The sequence below is a fragment of the Coregonus clupeaformis genome, unplaced genomic scaffold (assembly GCF_020615455.1).
Source record: "Coregonus clupeaformis isolate EN_2021a unplaced genomic scaffold, ASM2061545v1 scaf0237, whole genome shotgun sequence".
Lineage (NCBI taxonomy): Eukaryota > Metazoa > Chordata > Actinopteri > Salmoniformes > Salmonidae > Coregonus > Coregonus clupeaformis.
This window is the reverse complement of record NW_025533692.1, coordinates 449,042-469,880: the sequence shown is the minus strand read 5'-3', so window position 1 is coordinate 469,880 and position 20,839 is coordinate 449,042. Positions and strand designations below refer to the sequence as shown.

The following is a 20,839-nucleotide window of genomic DNA, read 5'->3' as shown; positions in this document are numbered from 1 at the left end:
TAGAAAGACCGAGGGACAATACCAGGCTTAGGACCGAGGGATAAAACTAGGTCTAGGACTGAGGGTAGTGTTGGGGGCCGATGGACAATACTAGGTTAGACCGAAGATAATACCAGGCTAGGACCGAGGACAATACCAGGTAGGACCGGAGGGAAATACTAGGTTGGGGCCAGGAAATACTAGGTTAGGACTGAGGGATAATACTAGGTTAGGGCCGAGGGGACTAGGTTAGACCGAGGGAGGATACCAGGTTGGGGCCGAGGGGTATAGGGTAGCAGAGGACAATACTAGGTTAGGGCCGAGGGACAAACTGGGAGGACCGAGGGATACTACTAGGTCAATTAGGCTAGGACTGAGGACAATACCAGGGCTAGGACTGAGGGGTAATAGCAGGTTAGACTGGGGAAGGTTAGGACGAGGGGCTAGGGCCGAGGTAGGCTGGCGAGGGGCAGGCTAGGACCGAGGAAAGGGCCGAGGATAATACTAGGGTTGGGACCGAGGGGTGAATAGGTTAGACAGAGGGTATAGGGTTAGGGACCAGGTAATACGAGGTTAGGACTGGAGGAAAATACTAGGTTAGGACTGGAGGGACAATACTAGGCTAGGACCGAGGGAATATGGGTTAGGGCTGAGTGGAAATAATGGGTAGGGCCAGAGGACAATACCAGTTAGGACTGAGGGATAATACTCGGTTAGGGACTGAGGGATAACACTAGGTTAGGACGAGTGAAGGTGGGACGAGGGACAATAGGCTAGATATGAGGACAACACCAGGGCCAGGACCGAGGGAAATAATAGTAGGACTGAGGGATAATACCAGGGTATTACCGAGGGGATACCAGGCTAGGCGAGGAATACAGGAGAGAGGGGTTAGACGAGGGATATAGTTACGAGGAGAACAGGTTTAGGACCGAGGAAACCAGCGGACCGAGGGAAATACAGGGTGTGGGCCGAGGGATAACCCGGTAGGATGAGGACAATACCAGGCTAGGACTGAGAACCAGGGCTAGGACTGAGGGATCAATAGCACCGAGAGCTAGGCTGAGAAAACTAGGGCTAGGACGAGGGGAAACAGGCTAGGTACCGAGGACAATACCGGCTAGCCGAGGGATAACAGGCTAGGGCCGAGGGACGATACCAGGGGACTGAGGACAATACCAGGCTAGACAGGAGCAGGATGGGTGTAGACCGAGGGATACATGGACGAGGGAGGGAGTACCAGGTTAGGGAGGACAATACCAGGCTAGACGAAATACCAGGCCAAGGACCGAGACCCCAGGAACCGAGGGAGAATACCAGGCCAGACCGAGAACTAGGACGCTAGGGCTAGGACCGAGGAAATACCAGGCCAGGACCGAGACAACACAGGCCCCCAGGACAATACAGGAGAGGGAAAGGCTAGGACTGAGAACTAGGCCAGGACCGAGGAAATACAGGGTTAGGGCCGAGGGTACAGCTAGGGTTAGAAGACCGAGGGACTAGGTGACGGGCGGTTAGGCCGAGGAAATAGGGAGGACGAGGATAATACCAGGCTAGACCGAGGTAGCTGATGACAGTAGGGTTAGGCTGAGGGTTAGGACCGAGGGAGCTAGGCTAGGCTGAGTGGGACAATACTAGGGTGTAGGGACCGAGGGTTAGGGCTGAGGACAATACCGGCTAGACCGAGGGTTTAGGCTTAGACCGAGGACAATACCGGGCTAGGACTGAGGAAAATACCAGGTTAGGACGAGGGATAATACCAGGCTAGGACCGAGGTGGTACTTGGGTAGGGCCGAGGGACAATACTAGGTTAGGACCGAGGGATAAATACTAGGTTAGGAGGAGGGATAATACTGGTGGCATACCAGGGCTAGGAGCCGAGGACAATACCAGGCTGGGACCAGGGCAATACCAGGCTAGGGGCCGGGAGGATAACACCAGGCCCAGGACCGAGGACAATACCAGGCCAGGCGAGGAACGGTAGGACCGAGGAAATAAGGCCAGGACCGAGGACCTAGCTAGGACCGGGAGGACAATACCAGGCCAGGGCCGAGACAATACCAGGGCTAGGACCGAGGGTAGGAGCGAGAAATACTAGGTTAGGACCGAGGGTTAACCGAGGGATAATATAGGTTAGACCGAGGGGTACTACCAGGGTTAGCTGAGGGAAAAATGGAGGCGAGAACACTAGGTAGGACCGAGGACAATACCGGGCTAGGACTGAGGGACAATACTAGGTTAGGACCGAGGGTTTGGGACGAGGGATAATACTAGGTTAGCACTGAGGGGCTAGTAAGACTGAGGAACCAGGTGGACCGAGGGATAAATACTAGGCTAGGACCGAGGGACAATACCAGGGCTAGGGCCGGAGGAAAGGCTAGGATGGGGCCGAGGACAACACCAGGGCCAGGAGCCGAGGACAATACCAGGCCAGGACCGAGGGACAACACTAGGCCAGGACCCGAGAAAAACTAAGCCAGGACCGACAGCCAGCCGGCTGGTGTCCACCCACCAGGGCCAGGGACCGATGGACAATACCAGGCCAGGGCCGGCAGGACAAATACTCAGGCCGAGGACCGGGAGAAGGCCAACAGGGCCAGACCGAGGACAAACAGGTAGGACCGAGGACAATACCAGGGCCAGGACCGAGGGACAATACCAGGGCCAGGACCGAGGGAAATGGTGGACGAGGAATACTGGTTAGGCCGAGGGATAATACGGTGGACCGAGGATAATCAGGCTAGGACCGAGAAAACTAGGGTAGGACCGAGGGGTAAAGGTTAGGACCGAGGGACAATACCAGGCTAGGACCGATGGGATAATACCAGGCTAGGGACCGAGGACAAAACCAGGCGGACCGAGGGACAATACCAGGCTAGACCGAGGGCCCGGGCCAGGACCGAGGACAATACAGACAGGACCGAGGGACAATACTAGGCTAGGACCGAGGGACAATACCAGGCTAGGACCGAAGGGACAATACCGGGCTAAGGACCGAGGACAATACCAGGGTAGGACCGAGGGGCAATACGGCTAGGACGGGGGAATACGGCTAGGCCGAGGATCAGGGTTAGGACCGAGGAAATACTAGGCTAGACCGAGGGTTGGTACAAATACCAGGTGGCCTGAGGCAAGGTAGGGCTGGAGGGGCCCAGGAGACCGGGACCGGAAGCTGACGGTAGGCTAGGACCGAGGAAATAACAGGCCAGGACCGAGGGATAATTTGAAAGAAGGACCGAGGACAATACCAGGCTGGACCGAGGACAATACCAGGCTAGGACGAGGGAAATACAGCTTGCGAGGGGCACAGGTAGACCGAGGACAGGCTAGACCGAGGGCAAACCAGGGCTAGGCCGAGGAATACTAGGCTAGGACCGAGGGACAATACCAGGCTAGGACCGAGGGGTACCAGTAGGGCTAGGACCGAGGGACAATACTAGGTTAGGACTGAGGGAATACCGGTTGGACGAGGACAAACCAGGTAGGGCTGAGGGGATAGGGCTAGACGAGGAAAATACCAGGGTAGCGAGGGACAATACCAGGGCTAGGACCGAGGGACAATACTAGGCTAGGACCGAGTGAACAATACCAGTAGGACGAAGGGCAATAAAGAATAGGGGCTAGCCGGAGGACAATACTAGGTTAGGACCGAGGGCTTACTAGGGTTAGGACCGAGGGATAACACTAGGGCTAGGGACCGAGGGACAATACCAGGCTTAGGACCGAGGGACAACACAGGCTAGGACCGAGGACAGCACCAGGCTAGGACCGAGGGGTTAAGGGTTAGGACCGATGTGGGACAATACCGGGCTAGAGGAGGCCGAGGGACAATACCAGGCCTAGGACCGATCTAGGTAGGACCGAGGGAAACCAGGCTTAGGGCGAGGAAATACCAGGCTAGGACCGAGGACAACACCAGGTAGGACCGAGGGATACCACTAGGGTAGGAGAGGGGCAATACCAGGGTTGGGACCGAGGACAATACTGGTTAGACCGAGGGAAAATGGTAGGGCGAGGGCAAACCAGGGCAGGACCGAGGGACAAACCCGGGCTAGGACTGAGGACAATACTAGGTTGGACGGGAGGCAGACTGAGGACAATACTAGGCAGGACCGAGGGCGGGGCGAGGGACAATACTAGGATTAAGGGAGCAGGTAGCCGAGGGATAATACTAGGTTAGGGGAGGAAATACTGGTTAGGCGAGGAGTGAGGACAATACCAGGGTTGAATGAGGGACAATACTAGGCTTAGGGACCGAGGGGACAATACTAGGTAGGACTGAGAAGGATGGAATACTAGGTTAGGGCCGAGGGCAAAGGTTAGGCCGAGGGACAATACTAGGTTAGGACCGAGGATAATACTAGGGTTAGGACTGAGGATACTAGTAGACCGAGGGTTAGGGTTAGGCGAGGAATACTAGGTAGGACCGAGGAATATAGGAGGTCTGAGGGATAATACTAGGGTTAGGACTGAGGATAATACTAGGGTTAGGACCGAGGGGTTAGGGGTTAGGACTGAGGATAATACTAGGGTTAGGACTGAGGGATAATACTAGGGTTAGGACTGAGGGATAATACTAGGGTTAGGACTGAGGTAGGTTAGGACTGAGGGATAATACTAGGGTTAGGAGCTGAGGGATAATACAGGTTAGGACTGAGGATAATACTAGGGTTAGGACTGAGGGATAATACTAGGGTTAGGACTGAGGTAGGACTGAGGGATAATACTAGGTTAGGACTGAGGGATAATACTAGGGTTAGGACTGAGGGATAATACTAGGTTAGGACTGAGGATAATACTAGGGTTAGGACTGAGGGATAATACTAGGGTTAGGACTGAGGACAATACTAGGAGGACTTAAGGCTAGACCGAGGACAATACTATAGGACGAGTACAGAGACTGAGGGATAATACTAGGGTTAGGACTGAGGAGTTAGGGGTTAGACTGAGGATAATACTAGGGTTAGGACTGAGATAATACTAGGTTACCGAGAAATACTAGGTTAAACTGAGGATAATACTAGGGTTAAGACTGAGGGAGTTAGGGTTAGGACTGAGGAAATACTAGGGTTAGGACGAGGATTAGGTTAGGAGATAATACTAGGTTAGGACTGAGGATAATACTAGGTTAGGACCGAGGGGATAATATAGGGTCAGGGCTGAGGGATAATACTAGGGTTAGGACCGAGGGGGATATCACTAGGTTAGGACTGAGGGATAATACCAGGGTTAGACTGAGGGACAATACTAGGTTAGGACTGAGGGATAATACTAGGGTTAGGACTGAGGGATAATACTAGGTTAGGGCCGAGGGATAATACTAGGGTTAGGACTGAGGGATAATACTTCAGGGTTAGGACTGAGATAATACTAGGTTAGACTGAGGGATAATACTAGGGTTAGGACTGAGGATAATACTAGGGTTAGGGACTGAGGATAATACTAGGGTTAGGACTGAGGGAGTAATACTAGGTTAGGACTGAGGGATAATACTAGGGTTAGGACTGAGGTTAGGGTTAGAGACTGAGGATAATACTAGGGTTAGGACTGAGGGTTAGGTTAGGACTGAGGGATAATACTAGGGTTAGGACTGAGGATAATACTAGGGTTAGGACTGAGGGATATACTAGGTTAGGACTGAGGATAATACTAGGGGTTAGACTGAGGATAATACTAGGGTTAGGACTGAGGGATAATACTAGGGTTAGGGGACCGAGAATCATAGGGTTAGGACCGAGGATAATACTAGGGTTAGGACTGAGGATGTAATACTAGGGTTAGGACCGAGGGGTTAGAGTTAGACTGAGGGATAATACTAGGGTGTTAGGACTGAGGATAATACTAGGGTTAGGACTGAGGGATAATACTAGGTTAGGGCTGAGGGATAATACCAGGGTTAGGACTGAGGATAATACTAGGGTTAGGACTGAGGATAATACTAGGGTTAGAACTGAGGGATAATACTAGGTTAGGACTGAGGGATAATACTAGGGTTAGAACTGTAAGGGATAATACTAGGTTAGGGCTGAGGGATAATACTAGGGTTAGGGCTGAGGGATAATACTAGGGTTAGGACCGAGGATAATACTAGGGTTAGGACTGAGGGATAATACTAGGGGCTAGACTGAGGATAATACTAGGGTTAGGACTGAGGGAATAATACTAGGGTTAGGGCTGAGGTAATACTAGGGTTAGGACTGAGGGATAATACTAGGTTGGGACTGAGGATAATACTAGGGTTAGGACCGAGGGATAATACTAGGGTTAGGGCTGAGGATAATACTAGGGTTAGGACTGAGGGATAATACTAGGGTTAGGACTGAGGGATAATACTAGGGTTAGGACTGAGGGATAATACTAGGGTTAAGACTGAGTGGATAATATAGGTTAGGACTGAGGATAATACTAGGTTAGAACTGATTAGGTTAACTGAGGGATAATACTAGGGTTAGGGACTGAGGGAAATAATACTAGGGTTGGGACTGAGGGGAATACTCAGGTTAGGACTGAGGGGTTCAGGGTTAGGACTGAGGGATAATACTGGGTTAGGAGGCTGAGGGATAATACTAGGGGTTAGACTGAGGGATAATACTAGGTTAGGACCGAGGATAATACTAGGGTTAGGACTGAGGGATAATACTTGGGTTAAGACTGAGGGATAATACTAGGGTTAAGACTGAGGGATAATACTTGGGTTAAGACTGAGGGATAATACTAGGGTTAAGACTGAGGGATAATACTTGGGTTAGGACTGAGGGATAATACTAGGGTTAGGACTGAGGGGTTAGGGTTAGGACTGAGGGATAATACTAGGTTAGGGGCTGAGGGATAATACTAAGGTTAGGACTGAGGGATAAGTACTAGGGGTTAGGACTGAGGGATAATACTAGGTTGTTAGGACTGGAGGGATAATACTTGGGTTAAGACTGAGGGATAATACTAGGGTTAAGACTGAGGGATAATACTTGGGTTAAGACTGAGGGATAATACTAGGGTTAAGACTGAGGGATAATACTTGGTTTAAGACTGAGGGATAATACTAGGGTTAAGACTGAGGGATAATACTAGGGTTAGGACTGAGGGATAATACTAGAGTTAGGACTGAGGGATAATACTAGGGTTAAGACTGAGGGATAATACTAGGGTTAGGACTGAGGGATAATACTAGGGTTAGGACTGAGGGGTTAGGGTTAGGACTGAGGATAATACTAGGGTTAGGACCGAGGGTTAGGTTAGACCGAGGGATAATACTAGGTTAGGACTGAGGGATAATACTAGGGTTAGGGCTGAGGGGATAATACTAGGTTAGGACTGAGGAGATAATACTAGGGTTAGGACTGAGGGATAATACTAGGGTTAGGACTGAGGGATAATACTAGGGTTAAGACTGAGGGATAATACTTGGGTTAGGACTGAGGGGTTAGGGTTAGGACTGAGGGATAATACTAGGGTTAGGACTGAGGGATTAGGGTTAGGACTGAGGGATAATACTAGGGTTAGGACAGGACAATACTAGGGTTAGGACAGGATAATACTAGGGTTAGGACTGAGGGGTTAGGGTTAGGACTGAGGAGTTAGGGTTAGGACAGAATAATACTAGGGTTAGGACTGAGGGATAATACTAGGGTTAGGACTGAGGGATAATACTAGGGGTTAGGACTGAGGGATAATCACTAGGTGTTAGGACCGAGGAATAATACTAGGTTAGGGACTGAGGATAATACTAGGGTTAGGACTGAGGGGGGTTAGGGCTGAGGGATAATACTAGGGTTAAAACCGAGGGGGTTAGGGTTAGGGCTGAGGATAATACTAGGTTTAGGACTGAGGTTGGGACTGAGGGATAATACTAGGGTTAGGACTGAGGGGTTAGGGTTAGGACCGAGGGACAATACTAGGTTAGGGACTGAGGTTAAGGTTGGGGCTGAGGGACAATACTAGGGTTAGACTGAGGGGTTAGGGTTAGACCGAGGGATAATACTAGGTTAGGACTGAGGAGTTAGGGTTTGAGACAGAATAATACTAGGGTTAGACTGAGGGATAATACTAGGTTAGGGCTGAGGGATAATACTAGGGTTGTTGGACTGAGGGATAATACTAGGGTTAGGACTGAGGATAATACTAGGGTTAGGACTGAGGGGTTAGGGTTAGGACTGAGGGATAATACTAGGGTTAAGACTGAGGATAATACTAGGGTTGGGGACTGAGGGATAATACTAGGGGTTAGGACCGAGGGATAATACTAGGGTTGGGACTGAGGATAATACTAGGGTTAGACTGAGGATAATACTAGGTTAGGACCGAGGTAATACTAGGGTTAGGACTGTGGGGTTAGGGTTAGGACTGAGGGATAATACTAGGGTTAGGACTGAGGGATAATACTAGGGTTAAAACTGAGGGGTTAGGGTTAGGGCTGAGGGATAATACTAGGGTTAGGACTGAGGGGTTAGGACTGAGGGATAATACTAGGGTTAGGACTGAGGGTTAGGGTTAGGGCTGAGGGATAATACTAGGGTTAGGACTGAGGGGTTAGGACTTAGGGATAATACTAGGGTTAGGACTGAGGGATAATACTAGGGTTAGGACTGAGGGGTTAGGGTTAGGGCTGAGGGATAATACTAGGGTTAGGACTGAGGGGTTAGGGTTAGGACTGAGGGAAAATACTAGGGTTAGGACTGAGGGGTTAGGGTTAGGGCTGAGGGATAATACTAGGGTTAGGACTGAGGGATAATACTAGGGTTAGGACTGAGGGATAATACTAGGGTTAGGACTGAGGGGTTAGGGTTAGGGCTGAGGGATAATACTAGGGTTAGGGTTAGGGCTGAGGGATAATACTAGGGTTAGGACTGAGGGATAATACTAGGGTTAGGACTGAGGGGTTAGGGTTAGGGCTGAGGGATAATACTAGGGTTAGGACTGAGGGATAATACTAGGGTTAGGACTGAGGGATAATACTGGGTTAGGATTGAGGGTTAGGACCGAGGGATAATACTAGGGTTAGAGACCGAGGGATAATACTAGGGTTAGGACCGAGGATAATACTAGGGTTAGGACCGAGGGATAATACTAGGGTTAGGACTGAGGAGTTAGGGTTAGAACCGAGGGATAATACTAGGTTAGGGCTGAGGATAATACCAGGGTTAGGACTCGAGGGATAATACTAGGGTTAGGACTCGGAGGGGATAATACTAGGGTTAGGACTGAGGATAATACTAGGTTAGGGCTGAGGGATAATACTAGGGTTAGGACTGAGGGATAATACTAGGGTTAGGACTGAGGGATAATACTAGGGTTAGGACTGAGGGTTAGGGTTAGACCGAGGATAATACTAGGGTTAGGACTGAGGGGTTAGGGTTAGGACTGAGGATAATACTAGGGTTAGGGCTGAGGATAATACTAGGGTTAGGACTGAGGGATAATACTAGGGTTAGGACTGAGGGATAATACTAGGGTTAGGACTGAGGGTAGGATTAGGACTGAGAATAATACTAGGTTAGGACTGAGGGGAGGGATTTATATTAGGGACTGACCAGTGCTTGCCGACCCAGTCGTACTCGTGAGTCAAAGACGTAGCCGTTCCTATCGAAGAGGTCAGTGAAGAGTTTCCGTAAGTAGTCGTAGTCCGGCTTCTCAAAGAAGTCCAGCCGCCGCACATAACGCAGGTAGGTGGCCATCTCTTCTACAGGGAGACACATTAAATACAGGAAGGAGCACATTAAATACAGGATGGAACACAAATCCCTGTTCCTGTTGCGTCATGCTGATGAGTCAGGATTTGGTGTAAGCAGCATGAGTCCATGACCCCATCCTGCCTGGTGTCAACGGTACAGGCTGGTGGTGTGGGGAATGTTTTCCTGGTACACGTTAGGTCCCTTGATACCAAAGGGGGTTCCCGACCCGGTACTAAACGGGTACCTAATAATACAGATGATAGACACAGACCTGGGAAGCTCTCACACAGCACCTCGATGGCGTGGCTCTCTTGGTGTCCCCTATCTTCTGATAGCGCTCCTTCAGAGTGTCTGCCTGGAGAGGAGGAGAGAGAGAGAGACAGAGACAGAGAGACAGAGAAGAGACAGAGAGAGAGAGAGAGAGAGAGAGAGACAGAGAGAGAGAGAGAGAGAGAGACAGAGAGAGAGAGAGAGAGAGAGAGAGAGAGAGAGAGACAGAGAGGCAGAGAGAGCAGAGAGAGATAGAGAGAACAGAGAGAGAGAGCACAGAGAGAGAGGACAGAGAGAGAGAGACAGAGACAGAGCGAGAGACAGAGAGACAGAGAGAGAGAGACAGAGAGAGAGACAGAGAGAGAGAGACAGAGAGAGAGAGAGACACAGAGAGAGAGACAGAGAGAGAGACAGAGCAGAGAGAGAGAGACAGAGAGAGAAGACAGAGAGAGAGAGACAGAGAGAGAGACAGAGAGACAGAGAGAGAGGACAGAGAGAGAGATAGAGAGAGACAGAGAGAGAGAGAGACACAGAGAGAGAGAGACAGAGAGAGAGAGACAGAGACAGAAGCGAGAGAGAGAGACAGAGACAGAGAGAGAGAACAGACTTCATTGCCTGTTGGGTATTTTTAATTCTGGAATAAATACCAGAAGTGTTAAAGGGCAAACAGACCAATCAGGGAATTGTGATGGCTAACTTTTGATATAGGTGTCACAACAGACAACTTTCTCTCTGAACAATGTAATGTAAGTCCGTCTCAGTGATGTGCATAGAGACATGTGACTGGCGGCTGTGTGACTGACAGACAGGACACCACAGCTACTGTCATCACACAACCTGATCAACAGTAACTAGCTGGACCATTAATCAACAGTAACTAGCTGGACCATTAATCAACAGTAACTAGCTGGACCATTGATCAACAGTAACTAGCTGGACCATTGATCAACAGTAACTAGCTGGACCATTAATCAACAGTAACTAGCTGGACCATTGATCAACTGTAACTAGCTGGACCATTGATCAACTGATCTACAGTAACTAGTTGGACATTTGATCAACTGATCAAGATAACGAGCTGGTTCCTAACCTTAAGGTGTGAGTTCCTACCTTCAGGCCTTGCCAGGGCAGACTGCCTCGCAGGAAGTACATGAACATGTGACCTAGAGCTTCCAGGTCGTCTCTCCTGCTTTGTTCTACAGAGAGACAGGAAACAAAACACAGTTTCAGAGACACACACACACACACACACACACACACACACACACCTTCACACACACACCGTTTCAAACAAAGCAAATCACTGATGCTGACAATCCTAACTGTTGAACCAGATAAATAGACCAATCCATAAAACAGTTCCATAATTAGCCACCCTGATTCAACGACTGATGTAGAAAATGTAATGCATTAGGGCTGTTTTCTCCGATCCAGGTTACCTACTCCTGGACTAAAAACACTTTCAATTGAGTTTCTGTGAAACCGACATTTTAGACCTCTAAGAGTAATGAAGTTTGGATTGGGGATTTCAACGAGGACAAACATGGTTGGATCAGAAAGGGCATCCATTGATTTAACATGACAATATTTAAAATCAGCCTTAAAAGGGACATTTTCAAAAATGTTCAAATTCATATTCATCATCTCCAACACCACCCCAACATCAACATATGTGAAAATGGAGCGTTTCTATGTTTTGTAGTAAAACAGATAGAGAGGGAGATAAGTGTTCCCAACGACATCATCAGCCAATTAGTTGACAATTACTAAGCAAATTAGTAGGCAATGCCTCCTCATACTTGTTAAAATCACATGATGCACACCGATGATGTCATTGGAAACGCTCATCTTCCTCCATCTTTGTCATGTAAATTATTTTGGGGTCTTTCTTGTAAAATATATTCTATCCATGGGATCACCTGATAATACAGAATACATCAAATCAGGCTGTTTTTTTATTTTACCCCTTTATTTAACCAGGCAAGTCAGTTAAAAACAAATTATTATTTACAACCCTACACGGCCAAACCCAGACGACGCTGGGCCAATTCAGCGCGCCCTATGGGACTCCGATCACGGCGGTTGTGATACAGCCTGTAATCGAACCAGGGGTCTGTAGTGACGCCTCAAGCACTGATATGCAGTGTGCCTTAGACCACTGCGCCACTCGGTCGCCAGTGGTCGTTTACCTTTGCCCAGGTGAGTATTGATGCTCATGTAGCGTCAGGTGCCAGTCAGGCTCTTGTGCTCCCTGTAGGGGATGTGTTTCTTGGTCTCTGGGTCGATGTACTCTTTGGCCAGGCCGAAGTCGGTGATGTGGATGGTGTGCTGGCGCTTGCTGCCGGGCCGGCCAACCAGGAAGTTCTCTGGCTTCACGTCCCGGTAGATCAGACTCCTGGTTTGGGCGAAGCTCCATCCGCGTGATCTGGGGGAGAACACCAAGAGGTTCAGTTGGTCGCCAGTGGGTTTGATTCCCAGGACCACCCGTAAAATGTACGTAAAATGTATGCACGCTTTGGATAAATGGCATATATATACACAGAGCGAGAGAGAGTGAGAGCGAGAGAAAGAGAGAGTGATACAGTGGCAAGAAAAAAGTTTGTGAACACTTTGGAATTACTTAGATTTCTGCATAAATTGGTCATAAAATGTGATCTGATCTTCAGTCAAAACAAACACAGTGTGCTTAAACTAATAACACACATATTATTGTTTTTTTCTTGTCTATATTGAATACATCATTTAAACATTCACAGTGTAGGTTGGAAAAAGTATGTGAACCCCGTAGGCTAATGACTTCTCCGAAAGCTCATTGGAGTCATGAGTCAGCTGACCTGGGAGTCCAACCAATGAGACGAGATTGGAGATGTTGATTAGAGCTGCCCTGCCCTATAAAAAATAAACTTTCAAAAATTTGGTTTGCTGTTCACAAGAAGCATTGCCTGATGTGAACCATGCCTCGAACAAAGAGAGATCTCAGAAGACCTAAGATTAAGAATGGTTGACTTGCATAAAGCTGGAAAGGGTTACAAAAGTATCTCTAAAAGCCTTGATGTTCATCAGTCCACGGTAAGACAAATAGTCTGTTAATGGAGAAAGTTCATCACTGTTGCTACTCTCCCTAGGAGTGGCCGTCCTGCAGAGAGCGACTGGAAGAGCACAGCTCAGAACGCTCAACGAGGTTAAGAAGAATCCTAGAGTCAGCTAAAGACTTACAGAAATCTCTGGAACACGCTAACATCTCTGCTGACGAGTCTACGATACGTAAAACACTAAACAAGAATGGTGTTCATGGGAGGACACCACGGAAGAAGAACACTGATGTCCAAAAAAACATTGCTGCACGTCTGAAGTTCGCAAAAGAGCACCTGGATGTTCCACAGCGCTACTGGCAAAATATTCTGTAGACAGATGAAACTAAAGTTGAGTTGTTTGGAAGGAAGGAACACAGCACTATGTGTGGAGAAAAAAAGGCACAGCACACCAACATCAAAACCTCATCCCAACTGTAAAGTATGGTGGAGGAGCATCATGGTTTGGGGCTGCTTTGCTGCCTCAGGGCCTGGACAGCTTGCTATCGTCAACGGAAAAATGAATTCCCAAGTTAATCAAGACATTCTGAAGGAGAATGTCAGGCTATCTGTCCTCCAATTGAAGCTCAACAGAAGTTGGGTGATGCAACAGGACAACGACCCAAAACACAGAAGTAAATCAACAACAGAATGGCTTCAACAGAAGAAAATACACCTTCTGGAGTGGCCCAGTCAGAGTCCCGACCTCCTGGCCCAGTCAGAGTCCCGACCTCCTGGCCCAGTCAGAGTCCCGACCTCCTGGCCCAGTCAGAGTCCCGACCTCCTGGCCCAGTCAAGTCCCGACCTCCTGGCCCAGTCAGAGTCCCGACCTCCTGGCCCAGTCAGAGTCCCGACCTCCTGGCCCAGTCAGAGTCCCGACCTCCTGGCCCAGTCAGAGTCCCGACCTCCTGGCCCAGTCAGAGTCCCGACCTCCTGGCCCAGTCAGAGTCCCGACCTCCTGGCCCAGTCAGAGTCCCGACCTCCTGGCCCAGTCAGAGTCCCGACCTCCTGGCCCAGTCAGAGTCCCGACCTCCTGGCCCAGTCAGAGTCCCGACCTCCTGGCCCAGTCAGAGTCCCGACCTCCTGGCCCAGTCAGAGTCCCGACCTCCTGGCCCAGTCAGAGTCCCGACCTCCTGGCCCAGTCAGAGTCCCGACCTCCTGGCCCAGTCAGAGTCCCGACCTCCTGGCCCAGTCAGAGTCCCGACCTCCTGGCCCAGTCAGAGTCCTGACCTCCTGGCCCAGTCAGAGTCCTGACCTCCTGGCCCAGTCAGAGTCCTGACCTCCTGGCCCAGTCAGAGTCCTGACCTCCTGGCCCAGTCAGAGTCCTGACCTCCTGGCCCAGTCAGAGTCCTGACCTCCTGGCCCAGTCAGAGTCCTGACCTCCTGGCCCAGTCAGAGTCCCGACCTCCTGGCCCAGTCAGAGTCCTGACCTCCTGGCCCAGTCAGAGTCCTGACCTCCTGGCCCAGTCAGAGTCCTGACCTCCTGGCCCAGTCAGAGTCCCGACCTCCTGGCCCAGTCAGAGTCCTGACTCAACCCGATTGAGATGCTGTGGCGTGACCTCAAGAGAGCGGTTCACACCAGACATCCCAAGAATATTGCTGAACTGAAACGGGTTTTGTGAAGAGGAATGTTCCATAATTCCTCCTGACCGTTGTTCAGGTCTGATCCGCAACTACAGAAAACGTTTGGTCGAGGTTATTGCTGCCAAAGGAGGGTCAACCAGTTATTAAATCCAAGGCTTCATATCCTTTTCCCACCATGCACTGTGAATGTTTACACGGTTTGTTCAATAAAGACATGAAAACGTATCATTGTTTGTGTGTTATTAGTTTTAGCACACTGTGGTTGTCTATTGTTTTGACTTAGATCAAGATCAGACCAAATTTTATGACCAATTTACGCAGAAATCCAGGTAATTCCAAAGGGTTCACATACTTTTTCTTGCCACTGTATATAACGAGACACCGATTCAGAGACCGACAGAGAGGTGAAGTGAAACAGTGTGTGTATTTGTACCAGCTGAATGGCGATCATGAGGACGGTCTTGAGGGAGAAGGTTCTGTCACACAGATCGAACAGGTCTTCCAGACTAGGACCCAGTAGCTCCAGAACCATGGCATTATACTTCCCACAGGGCCCAAAGTAGAACACCTGGGGGACGCCCTCTGGGGAGGGAGAGAGACAGAATACAGAAACTGGGGGGAGAACACCTGGGGGACGCCCTCTGGGGAGGGAGAGAGACAGAATACAGAAACTGGGGGGAGAACACCTGGGGGACGCCCTCTGGGGAGGGAGAGAGACAGAATACAGAAACTGGGGGAGAACACCTGGGGGCGCCCTCTGGGGAGGGAGAGAGACAGAATACAGAAACTGGGGGAGAACACCTGGGGACGCCCTCTGGGGAGGGAGAGAGACAGAATACAGAAACTGGGGGAGAACACCTGGGGGACGCCCTCTGGGGAGGGAGAGAGACAGAATACAGAAACTGGGGGAGAACACCTGGGGGACGCCCTCTGGGGAGGGAGAGAGAGCAGAATACAGAAACTGGGGGAGAACACCTGGGGGACGCCCTCTGGGGAGGAGAGAGACAGAATACAGAAACTGGGGGGAGAACACCTGGGGGACGCCCTCTGGGGAGGGAGAGAGACAGAATACAGAAACTGGGGGAGAACACCTGGGGACGCCCTCTGGGGAGGGAGAGAGACAGAATACAGAAACTGGGGGAGAACACCTGGGGGACGCCCTCTGGGGAGGGAGAGAGACAGAATACAGAAACTGGGGGGAGAACACCTGGGGGAACGCCCTCTGGGAGGGAGAGAGCAGAATACAGAAACTGGGGGAGAACACCTGGGGGACGCCCTCTGGGGAGGGAGAGTACATATTAGCCGGGTGCCCCGCACATTGACTCTGCAACGGTACCCCACTGTATATATAGCCTCCCTACTGTTATTTTATTTTACTTCTGCTCTTTTTTCTCAACACTTATTTGTTGTTGTTTTATTTTACTTTTTTATTAAAAATAAATGCACTGTTGGTTAAGGGCTGTAAGTAAGCATTTCACTGTAATGTCTGCACCTGTTGTATTCGGCGCATGTGGCCAATAAAATTTGATTTGATTTGATTTGAGAGAGACAGAATACAGAAGGTGAGTAAAACTGGGGGGGAAACACCTGGCGGACTCCCTCTGCAGAGACACACCATTTAGTGGTGTCACAAACACACTGAAGGTGCAAGCCCAAACCTATAATAGTATGTGATCTACTAACACATATTGCTTAAAAAACAACAATAAAACAAAGCTTCAATTACAAGTTGTGCATCAAGTGAGTGCTGGCTTCATTTCATTTGGTCAACAGGCTGTCATTTGCTCCTTAAAAGCCTACGCCATTCCTCTTGGTAACACACCCTGAAAAGGCCTTGAGCTGTGGCAACAAATACATGGTATGGCAGAGAACTAGAGACAATATTAAAACATATTGCATTCACTGAACTGTTTCCGTGGAATGAGTTTGATAGACAACAATAATAAATCAGGTCACCTTTAGACTGCAGCTCTTGGGATGTAAACACACACCCCTAACGCTGATATGTAGATGAGATTGGGATCCTCCCTCACGGGTCAAGAGGGTTCCTCCTCCAGTAATAAAAACATACACCAGCATGGCAGCAGGGGAGGCCTCCAACACCATTGGCTGAGCTACAGTAACCACATACTCTCCACTATAACAGGCTGAGGTAGAGTCACCAGTCACCAGGTGCTCTCCACTATAACAGGCTGAGGTAGAGTCACTCAGTCACCAGGTGCTCTCCACTATAACAGGCTGAGGGACAGTCACCAGTCACCAGGTGCTCTCCACTATAACAGGCTGAGGACAGTCACCAGTCACCAGTCGCTCTCCTCTATAACAGGCTGAGGTACAGTCACCAAGTGCTCTCCACTACAACAGGCTGAGGGACAGTCACCAGGTGCTCTCCACTATAACAGGCTGAGGGACAGTCACCAGGTGCTCTCCACTACAACAGGCTGAGGTGAGTCACCAGTCACTCTCACTATAACAGGCTGAGGACAGTCACCAGTCACCAGGTGCTCTCCACTATAACAGGCTGAGGTACAGTCACCAGGTGCTCTCCACTATAACAGGCTGAGGTACAGTCACCAGGTGCTCTCCACTATAACAGGCTGAGGGACAGTCACCAGTCACCAGGAGCTCTCCACTATAACAGGCTGAGGTACAGTCACCAGTCACCAGGTGCTCTCACTACAACAGGCTGAGGGACAGTCACCAGTCACCAGGTGCACTCCACTACAACAGGCTGAGGGACAGTCACCAGTCACCAGGTGCTCTCCACTATAACAGGCTGAGGTACAGTCACCAGGTGCTCTCCCACTATAACAGGCTGAGGTAGAGTCACCAGGTGCTCTCCACTATAACAGGCTGAGGACAGTCACCAGTCACCAGGTGCTCTCCACTATAACCGGCTGAGGTAGAGTCACCAGGTGCTCTCCACTATAACAGGCTGAGGGACAGTCACCAGGTGCTCTCCACTATAACAGGCTGAGGGACAGTCACCAGTCACCAGGTGCTCTCCACTATAACAGGCTGAGGGACAGTCACCAGGTGCTCTCCACTATAACAGGCTGAAGACAGTCACCAGTCACCATGTGCTCTCCACTATAACAGGCTGAGGGACAGTCACCAGTCACCAGGTGCTCTCCACTATAACAGGCTGAGGTACAGTCACCAGGTGCTCTCCACTATAACAGGCTGAGGGACAGTCACCAGTCACACAGGTGCTCTCCACTACAACAGGCTGAGGTAGAGTCACCAGGTGCTCTCCTCTATAACAGGCTGAGGTACAGTCACCAGGTGCTCTCCTCTATAACAGGCTGAGGGACAGTCACCAGGTGCTCTCCACTATAACAGGCTGAGGGACAGTCACCAGGTGCTCTCCTCTATAACAGGCTGAGGGACAGTCACCAGTCACCAGGTGCTCTCCACTATAACAGGCTGAGGGACAGTCACCAGGTGCTCTCCACTATAACAGGCTGAGGGACAGTCACCAGGTGCTCTCCACTATAACAGGCTGAGGGACAGTCACCAGGTGCTCTCCACTATAACAGGCTGAGGGACAGTCACCAGGTGCTCTCCTCTATAACAGGCTGAGGAGAGTCACCAGGTGCTCTCCACTATAACAGGCTGAGGTACAGTAATCACATACTCTCCACTATAACAGGCTGAGGGACAGTCACCAGTCACCAGGTGCTCTCCTCTATAACAGGCTGAGGGACAGTCACCAGGTGCTCTCCTCTATAACAGGCTGAGGTAGAGTCATCAGTCACTCTCCACTATAACAGGCTGAGGTAGAGTCACCAGTCACCAGGTGCTCTCCACTATAACAGGCTGAGGGACAGTCACCAGTCACCAGGTGCTCTCCACTATAACAGGCTGAGGGACAGTCACCAGTCACCAGGTGCTCTCCACTACAACAGGCTGAGGGACAGTCACCAGTCACTCTCCACTATAACAGGCTGAGGGACAGTCACCAGGTGCTCTCCTCTATAACAGGCTGAGTAGAGTCACCAGTCACTCTCCACTATAACAGGCTGAGGACAGTCACCAGGTGCTCTCCACTATAACAGGCTGAGGGACAGTCACCAGGTGCTCTCCTCTATAACAGGCTGAGGACAGTCACCAGCCAGGTGCTCTCCACTATAACAGGCTGAGGGACAGTCACCAGGTGCTCTCCACTATAACAGGCTGAGGGACAGTCACCAGGTGCTCTCCACTATAACAGGCTGAGGGACAGTCACCAGGTGCTCTCCACTATAACAGGCTGAGGGACAGTCACCAGGTGCTCTCCTCTATAACAGGCTGAGGTAGAGTCACCAGGTGCTCTCCACTATAACAGGCTGAGGTACAGTAATCACATACTCTCCACTATAACAGGCTAAGGGACAGTCACCAGTCACCAGGTGCTCTCCTCTATAACAGGCTGAGGGACAGTCACCAGGTGCTCTCCTCTATAACAGGCTGAGGTAGAGTCACCAGTCACTCTCCACTATAACAGGCTGAGGTAGAGTCACCAGTCACCAGGTGCTCTCCACTATAACAGGCTGAGGGACAGTCACCAGTCACCAGGTGCTCTCCCACTATAACAGGCTGAGGGACAGTCACCAGTCACCAGGTGCTCTCCACTACAACAGGCTGAGGGACAGTCACCAGTCACTCTCCCACCATAACAGGCTGAGGGACAGTCACCAGTCACTCTCCACTATAACAGGCTGAGGGACAGTCACCAGGTGCTCTCCACTATAACAGGCTGAGGGACAGTCACCAGTCTCTCCACTATAACAGGCTGAGGTACAGTCACCAGGTGCTCTCCACTATAACAGGCTGAGGGACAGTCACCAGGTGCTCTCCACTATAACAGGCTGAGGTACAGTCACCAGGTACTCTCCACTATAACAGGCTGAGGGTGACAGTCACCAGGTGCTCTCCACTATAACAGGCTGAGATAGAGTCACCGTCTCTCCACTATAACAGGCTGAGGTACAGTCACCAGGTGCTCTCCACTATAACAGGCTGAGGTACAGTCACCAGGTGCTCTCCACTATAACAGGCTGAGGGACAGTCACCAGGTGCTCTCCCCACTATAACAGGCTGAGGGACAGTCACCAGGTGCTCTCCACTGTAACAGGCTGAGGGCAGTCCCAGGTGCTCTCCACTATAACAGGCTGAGGGGACAGTCACCAGTCACCAGGTGCTCTCCCTATAACAGGCTGAGGTACAGTCACCAGGTGCTCTCCACTATAACAGGCTGAGGTACAGTCACCATACTCTCCACTATAACAGGCTAAGGGACAGTCACCAGTCACCAGGTGCTCTCCACTACAACAGGCTGAGGGACAGTCACCAGGTGCTCTCCTCTATAACAGGCTGAGGTACAGTCACCAGTCACCGTGCTCTCCACTATAACAGGCTGAGGTAGAGTCACATAGTCACCAGGTGCTCTCCACTATAACAGGCTGAGGACAGTCACCAGTCACCAGGTGCTCTCCACTATAACAGGCTGAGGGACAGTCACCAGTCACCAGGTGCTCTCCACTACAACAGGCTGAGGACAGTCACCAGTCACTCTCTCCACTATAACAGGCTGAGGGACAGTCACCAGGTGCTCTCCACTATAACAGGCTGAGGGACAGTCACCAGGTGCTCTCCACTATAACAGGCTGAGGTAGAGTCACCAGTCACTCTCCACTATAACAGGCTGAGGACAGTCACTCAGTGTGCTCTCCACTATAACAGGCTGAGGCAGTCACCAGTCACCAGGTGCTATCCACTATAACAGGCTGAGGTACAGTCACCAGTTACTCTCCACTATAACAGGCTGAGGACAGTCACCAGGTGCTCTCCACTATAACAGGCTGAGGCACAGTCACCAGGTGCTCTCCACTATAACAGGCTGAGGTAGTCAACAAAGTCACCAGGTGCTCTCCACTACTAACCGGCTGAGGTAGAGTCACCAGGTACTCTCCACTATAACAGGCTGAGGAGTACAGTCACCAGGTGCTCTCACTATAACAGGCTGAGGGACAGTCACCAGGGTGCTCTCCACTATAACAGGCTGAGGTAAGTCACCAGTCACCAGGGTGCTCCCCACTATAACAGGCTGAAGCAGTCACAGTCACCAGGTGCTCTCACTATAACAGGCTGAGGGACAGTCACCAGTCACCAGGTGCTCTCCACTATAACAGGCTAGGGTACAGTCACCAGTCTGGTGCTCTCCCACCACAACAGGCTGAAGGACAGTCACCAGTCACCAGGTGCTCTCCACTATAACAGGCTGAG

The 20,839-nt window shown here is 50.4% G+C and overlaps 1 pseudogene; it reads right to left on the bottom strand.

Moving 5' to 3' along the window:
- Window positions 1-9,469: 9,469 nt before the first annotated feature.
- The window catches only part of LOC123481006, a 29,947-nt pseudogene continuing 18,577 nt past the window's right edge, over window positions 9,470-20,839 (bottom strand).